Below are 8014 nucleotides of genomic sequence, written 5' to 3' on the forward strand. Positions count from 1 at the left end.
TTTTTTACTTGTTCAACTCTTTTGTATATCATGCCTTTTCTTAAAATTTGCCTGTGTAAACGCACAAATCACAGTGAGGTATCATGAAGCAAAATCTGATTTTATCTTAAAAATCACCATTGGAAACCATTATTCTGGAGTGCTGTAAAAATTCTGTACAAAAACAATTTCTTGATTTGAGAAATTAAAAAAAAAAAATACAGCTTAGGTTCCTTCTGTGGTTGAATGGTGGCTCCACTTACTCATTTGCTCAGTGAACCAAAACTCTCCCTGAAAAGGAATTTCAGGTGTCACTTACTTTCCATAAATGTTTATTGGTGAGTTTTAAACTTTTAGAGCTTGAAGGAAATGCCAAGTTTAATGTTTCATATTATAGACTACACAGTGAATTGCTACACTAAAGTAAGGATTGGATAGAGATGTGATGTGTCTGTTTTCATGTCTTTATTATATTTTGATATATGGTGATCATACTTCTGTGAAAAAAGGGGTAAAACAAACCTTTTATAAGGGGAGGATTAAGTAAAAAAATTGGTTGATAAAACTATAATTACAAAGAATTAGGTGGGCATTTGAGCTTAGACCACTATGGATAATTATTTTCCTTTATGTTTGGCTAAATGCATTCAGTGCTGCTACCATTTGCTATGATCATAACCAGGCTGGAATCCTATAAACTACAGACATGAGTTGAGTAACACTTAGCTTAAATGTTCAATCTTTTCAAAATAAGTGGCAATGAGTTGTCAATTCTTATATTTTAACAAAAGAGCATAAATTACTTGAAAGAGATTACTCATGATTCATCTGAATGTTATTATGTTTAAAGCCCATCTTGGAAATTTACTCATTTTATGGAATTTACTTTCTTTCCCTGAACAATATTAATAAATAGCAGAGATAGAATCTGGGTTTCTTTAATAAAATGTCATGTGTATATCTACAAAGGCATGGAAAAAGCCTGAGAACCAACCTTTCTGAGAACTGATTCCTTTTAATCCCTCTGGCTTTCATGCATTGTCCTTTTATAAACCATCTTTCTGCCCCTGCCTGAGGCAGGGTCACAGGGAGTTGGTGACACTCTCATGCTGAGAATAGCAGCACTGCTGTTCAGCAGAACATTTTTTATCTCGTACATGAATCTTGACAAATGTGGCTCCTTATTGGTCTAGGGCCTCTTGGTTCTCCAATCTGCTGCCTATTTCTTTTGATGCCTACAATTGTCCAACCTTTATTCTTTGTAGCAATAGTGTCTACTAAGGCTTACTTAGACATGCCCGAATTTGGAGCCAAGTTTGAGATGCAAGCTGCCATTCATCCCATTTTCTCAGTGCTTCTCTCAATACATAAGCAGGTAAACGGTTACATTTTGCTTTTTAGAGAAAATACCCAAATGGTGAAAGGTTCATATGGAAACTATCAGCTCCCAGAGAAATTAATACAAAGTCTGTTTCCTACAGATGAACTATATACTGTAAATGGTAAGGAAAATAACAGATTTGATGAGAGTCTATGGCAATCTTTTAGTACATTAAATGCACCAGGGTTGCATTTCTACACATCAATATGATGTAATGGCCATCACAGTGCACGTTTTGCTTAAATGTAAAACATCAACGTGTCCAGACACACACCTCAACAGAAGTAAACCATGAGAGAAGAAAAGGAAAGAGAAGAGAAAAATGGGGGAAGACCCATTTTGTCTTAGACAGCAGACAAGGGTATTAAAAATTCTATCCCATAGAAATCCACCTTCTCACAACTCCTAAGTTAGGCTACAGTGCTATTTATGTGTGTCTTCCGTTCTTAGTCATGGGAATAAATATCTGTAGTGGACATTCATTTTTTTATCCTTTTTGAGTTTAGGAAAAATGTACAGAAAATGTTTTTAAATGGATATTTGTGTTTAATTTCAATGTATTTTATTTTATTAATGTTCATCAGTAGACTTAACTTTAGCTTGAATTGTAAGACTTTACAATGAGCTTCATAGGTAATTACTACCCATTGTCCTATGCTGTTTTTATGATCATGGTATCACCCCTGCCAGTGAAGTGTAATGCTGTTTTCTTATTTCTACTGGCCTGGTCCTTCTCCTTCTTATGTTCTTCTGATCCCTTCCTGGTGTGTGAGGGGAGGTGGATAGGTGGGTTATTAGTCATCCATCTGCAGTCCTAATTGACCGGAATTGGAATGAAGTCAATTACTCTTTCAACATAAGTTGCTAAGAGTTAGTCATAGACAAAAGCTAGTGGGAAGTGTCAAAAATTGAACCTTCATGTGTTCAAATCCAAATGCTAGCAGGTACAGGGGTCCTAGTACAAAATTCAGTTTATTGTCACTGAACCAATAGTTCATTCTAGGTGAAGTGGGGCTCATATCATGAATAGGACAGAAATAAATAAGGAAGTTCCCAAAGTAATTTACTCTTACAGATGGGTATTAATAATTTACTTTGGGGGATCAGGAGACAAGTGGGATAGAGAAGCTAAAATTGCTAAGATGGAGTGGGCATAAACTGATACTCCTGGGCATCACTTAGCAGTTTAAATTATAGCTATTATTTTTTGTGAATCATTAAGTTGTTTTCTTATTCATCACAATGTACTTACGGATTAAACTCAAAGAATTCTGAGAATAATTGAGTTTTGGTGAGAGTGTGATAAAGTCAAGTAGCAAAAAATTTGACGAATTTTAAGAAAACCTATGAAAATCCAATTCCTAGCCGAATATTATATTCACCTGGAAAATTGCTGTCACTTGGTGTTTAAATACCTTAATGCTTAGGCTCCACTCAAACCAATTTAGAATATCTGAAGGTTGGCCTTAAGAATCAAGGTTTGTTTAAAAGCTTTCTATGCACAGGCGAAGTTGAAAACTACTGGTTGAGTTCTAGTAGCCCTGGAATTCAAGTTCAGCCTTTTAAGGAAAGTTGAGGTAAGTCATTAACTTAATTTGTAAGTATAATATTATGAAACGAAGGAGGGATAGTTAAGTTACTATTCATTGGAAATTGTCTTTCATTATATTGACTAATTTATTCAAAACACATGTATTAATTGGCTAATTTGTACCAACACAATACCAAGGATATCAGAAAAAAGCAAAATCACAGGGCCAGGTGTGGTGGTTCATGCCTGTAATCCTAGCACTTTGGGAGGCCGAGGTGGGTAGATTGCCCTGAGCTCACAGGTTTGAGACTAGCCTGAGCAAGAGCAAGACCCCATCTCCGAAAATAGCAAGGCATTGTGGTGGGCACCTGTAGTCCTAGCTACTTGGGAGGCTGAGGAAAGAGAATCACTTGAGCCCAAGAGTTGGAGGTTGCTGTGAGCTATGATGTCACAATACAGAGGATGACAACATGAGATTCTGTCTCAAAAAAATAAAAATAAAAAAAGGCAAAATCACAAGCAGAGACTTTCATGTCCTCTTTCTTTTAAGGAAACCTCCTTTGCCCCCCAAAAGAGACCCAAAACATATTACTCCTCTCTACCCATGGGTCAATACAAGGATCAGGGACAGCCCTAAGCCACTTAAGGAATTTTCCTGGACCTCTTCATCTGCTCCCATTCTGGTCTTTCATAGACTTTCTCTACTCAAATTGAGATCATCTTTCCCTGAAACCCTGATTCTGCCCCTGGGTCTTATGATTCCTCAGTATTTCACTCTTACTTCCCAATACCTTTCATCTTTGAGGCATTCTTTGACTCTTTTTTTTGATGCACACACAGATGTTTATTGTTTTCCCCCCACACCCTGATGTTACAGATACAGGGTCAGGAGGCTACAAAGCTAAGATGAGGATTCTGTCTAATTCTTCTTGTCATTGGTGCCAGCACCCTTGTTGCCACTCACACAGCCTATCAGTTGTCTCTTCCCATCCTGTGATGTCCTTGCCCTTGCCACTCTCATCAAAGTGCTTCTTGTGGCTGCCGGTGTACTTGATGTCAGTCAGATGGTCCACTGCACCCACTGTTGTTGCTTTCTACAGCCAAATAATGGATTTGAGTGCCTTCCTCCCCCTCCCCAAAGATGACCTTGAGATACTTGGAACAAGTCCTTGGATCTTACTCCACCTTGGGCATGGGGCCACTTCTCTTAGGGCCCAGATGCAGCTGTGGGCAGGTGCTCTAGCCACAGACATTCACTCACAAGGGAATGGCACAGGTGCTTTAGTCACAGACATTCACTCACAAGGGAAAAGGACTCCAGAGTACAGAGGGACAGTGGATTTTTCTATTTCTAAAGGAGTTATTCTGACCAGACTGCTGTGAGAGGACTTCATTCCTAGACCCAAAAAGAGAAAAGAAAGAATTTTTAGCACAGAGGGAACAATAAAGAGGGTGGGTGAGAGGCAGGAGGCCTGATATTAAACCTTAAATGAGAATGAAAGAGGAGTGGGGATCAGGTACCAAGTCCTCTACACTAATATTCCCAAAAGCTGCCAACTCCCAGTTGTCTGGCTCAGATATTGGAGACTTGGAAGTGAGTCTAAATCTACTAGTAAAATGGCTGTGGACTTTCCACAAGTCACTTCCCCTCTCTGGGCCACTGCTTGCTTACCTCTGAAATGACTAGATGTCTAAAATCTGTTTCCAGCACTAGAAACAGCACTAGATGTCTAAAATCTGTTTAACAGAGGACCACATGGTATTTCCCCCTACAGTCACAACTGTTGTCAGGGTTAGGGACCCTGGTGGGCAGGAGGGAATTGGAATAGTAGAGATCTAGGGAAATAGAGTCCAGGGGGAGAGATGAAAACTATCACTCACAGTTAAGCAGTGGTGGCCGGTTCCTTGCCCTCCATGAGTTTATACATGTCCTTCAGACCTTCATCTGGGCTCTTTTCCTTGAACCGCTTCTGGGCCAGTTCCTTCATTGCTTCTGTGAACTGCTGAAATGTGATGTTTCCCCCATTCTTGCCCCTGGTCAATCAAACAAAAATCCAGGAACTTTATAGCATAAACTCGTTACCTTCTAAGGCCCTTCCCTTACTTAGGTTTGGCCTCTATTGTCCTATCACTGTGTGTCTCAGAGAACAACACAGTGCCAGACATCCTGTAAGTGCTTAGTAGGCCCACTGCATTGTTCTGCAGTAAAGCACATGACCTCCCATGGCTAGCTACCTTGCTGGTCCTCCTCACCCCTACCCCTGTGTCTGTGATTCCTCACTTGGCTTTGTTGAACGCAGTGTCCACATCTGTGGTGGTGACCGTCTTGCCATCAATGATGCCACAGTCTTTGCACAGCTTGGAGAAGTTCTTGTTGTTCATTTCAGTGCCATTGCTTGAGGAGTCTTCAAAGGCAGCAAACTTCTTGAATGTTTTCTCTGCTTCAGATGCCATGGTCAGTTAGAGGTGGAGGAGGTCAGGGGAGATGAGACTAAAGGGTGAAGAGGGAGGAGAAGTGAGGACCAACAAATAATGAGGGTAAAGATTAATATTAAATCAAATCCCCTTGTCCTTGCTGCTCCCTGCCCTCTACCCCTCACCCCCATGCCATCTACCACAGCCACAACATGAGCCTCCTCTTCCTAGCACTGAGAATGCTGAGGTAAATCCTATATATCCTATATACTGAATAATCCCCCAATTTTCCCACTCCCTTTGGGTACCTAACAGTGCCCGGATGGTCTCTGACCCTTCCTAGCCTTGGTGTGTGTGTGCAGGAGGCAGCTGGCTGGTAAGACTGAGTGAGATTCAGGAGACAGAGGGGAGGCTAGGCAAGCTTCTGTGACCTCAGCAATGCCTATGTGACATCATTCCTGGCCTTAGTTACAGCCTCTGCCTTTGGAGGAGGGCTTATGGTCTTTACCTTGTATAGTGAAGTGAATAAGTTGCCAACCTTCTGACCTTTTAGATGACCATACTTCCATCATTTCAACCCAGCTTATCAATTCTCTGGTTCCTGGTTAAACTGCCTTCTGCTCTACCCCACAACAAAAGCTGAGGCAAGCCAAGGGAAGGTGCTTTAGCCTATTTGGGCTACAATAAACACAATCATAAACTATGTGAATTATAAACAACAGAAAATTATTTGTCACAGTTGTATAGATTGGCCAGTCTATAGTCAAGGTGCTGGTAGATTCAGTGTCCGGTGAGGGCTGTTTTCTAGTCCACACATGATGTCTTCCTGCTGTGTCCACTCTTGGAGGGCATAAACCAGTTGTCTTGGGCCTATTTATAAGAGCACTAATCCCATTCAGGAGGGCTCTTCCCTCATGAAAACTAATAAATTCCCCAAAGACCTCACATCCTAATACCTAATAACATTATCTTGTTGTTCTTGTGATTGCCACAAAAGTCTTCTTCATAAAATCTTTGCCCAGACTGTTATCGTCAAGTGTTTTCCCCACACTTTGAGAATTTTTATTGTTTCATGCCGTAGATTTAAATCTTTTATCCATCTTGAATCAATTTTTGTAAATTCTGTGAGGAGCAGGTCCAGTTTCAATCTTTAACATGTGGTAACATATTTCTCCCCAAACCATTTATTGAATAGGGATTCTTTTCCCCAGTGTTTATCCTTGTTTGGTTTATCATGGATCAGGTGGCTGTAAGACATTAGTTTCATATCGTGGTTTTCTATTCATTTCCAATTATCAGTGTCTCTATTTTTGTGTTAATACCATGCTGTTTGATTGCTATGGCCTGGTAGTATAGTCAAAACTCTAGTAGGGATACCCCTGGCTTTGTTGTTATTACTAAGAATTATTTCCCCTTTGTCATTTCTGATTGAGCTTAATAGACATTTTACTTTTTGGTTTCTAGTTAATCTGGCTAAAGTTTTATCAATTTTATTTATTTATTAAAAAACCTTTTTGTTTCATTAATTTTCTGAATGATTCTTTTGTTTTCAATTTCATTAATCTCTGATTTAATTCTGGTTATTTTTTTTCTTCTACAGGCTTTGAGATTAGAGTCTTCTTTTTCTAACACCATAAGACAGTTGATGACTTTGCTGATGCGCTCCCTTCCTGTTTTTCAAATGTAGGCATCAAATGTGATAAATTTCCCTCTTAAAACTTCTTTTGCTGTATCCCACAGGTTTCGGTAACATGTGTCTTTGTTGTTGTTACATTTGAGTGATTTAATGATTTCCTCTTTTATTTCTTCCTGAACCCAACTATCATTCAGCATAAGGTTGTTTAATTTCCATGCCTTGTGTGGGGATGAACATTTTTGTTGGAGTTGAGTTCCACCTTTATTGCCTTGTGGTCTCAGAAGATAAAACGTATAATTTTTATTCTTTCAATTTTGCTTAGGTTTGATTTGTATCCTAAGATGCGATCCATTTGGGAACATGCACCATGGGCTGATGAGAAAAATGTATATCCCTTAGCTTTGGGATAGTGTTTCTGTGTATGTCTATTAATCCCATTTGTTCATTTGTTCTACATTTAAGTCCGTTGTATCATTGGTTAGTTTCTGTTTAGAGGATCTGCCCTATTCTGTCAGAGGGGTGGTAAAGTCCCTGGGTATTATGGTGTTATGGGATATCATATTGCTCAGACTCATCAAGGTCTGTTTCATAAATCTGGGAGCATCTAAGTTGGGTGCATAAATAAAGTTAAAATGTCTTCTTATTGAATTGTTCTCTTGACCAGGATAAAGTGTTGCTTTAAATCCACCTGTATCTGAAAATAAGATGGCAACTCCTCCTTTCTACTGATTTCCATTTGCTTGAAATACTATTTTCCATCTCTTCAAAGTCTTGATTTGTCCTTCAAAGTTAGGTGTGTCTCCTGGAGATAGCATATGAATGGCATGTGCTTTTTAGGAGAACTGATAAGTATGGTGGAGTTCTATTCATCTTCTTTTGTGAAAATCCATTGTGTAGTTTTATCCTTTGCACCACTGTAGAAGCAGTTTTGACCTTTATCTTCTGAGTGTTTAATTTGCTGGGCATCTATTTGTGATGGTCAGCATTGAGAATAGGTCTAACTATTTCCTGTAGAGCTGGTCTTATTGTGGCAAATTTCCTCAGTGCTTGCATATCCACAAAAGATTTGATT

At 39.3% G+C, this 8014-nt stretch overlaps 1 pseudogene; it reads right to left on the reverse strand.

Annotated features, from left to right (window-relative positions):
• Positions 1–3810: 3810 nt before the first annotated feature.
• LOC100950975 lies at positions 3811–5345 on the reverse strand (annotated as a pseudogene).
• Positions 5346–8014: the final 2669 nt, after the last annotated feature.

Source organism: Otolemur garnettii, unplaced genomic scaffold (genome assembly GCF_000181295.1).
Source record: "Otolemur garnettii isolate 467f Iridium unplaced genomic scaffold, OtoGar3 scaffold00004, whole genome shotgun sequence".
NCBI classification, from domain to species: domain Eukaryota; kingdom Metazoa; phylum Chordata; class Mammalia; order Primates; family Galagidae; genus Otolemur; species Otolemur garnettii.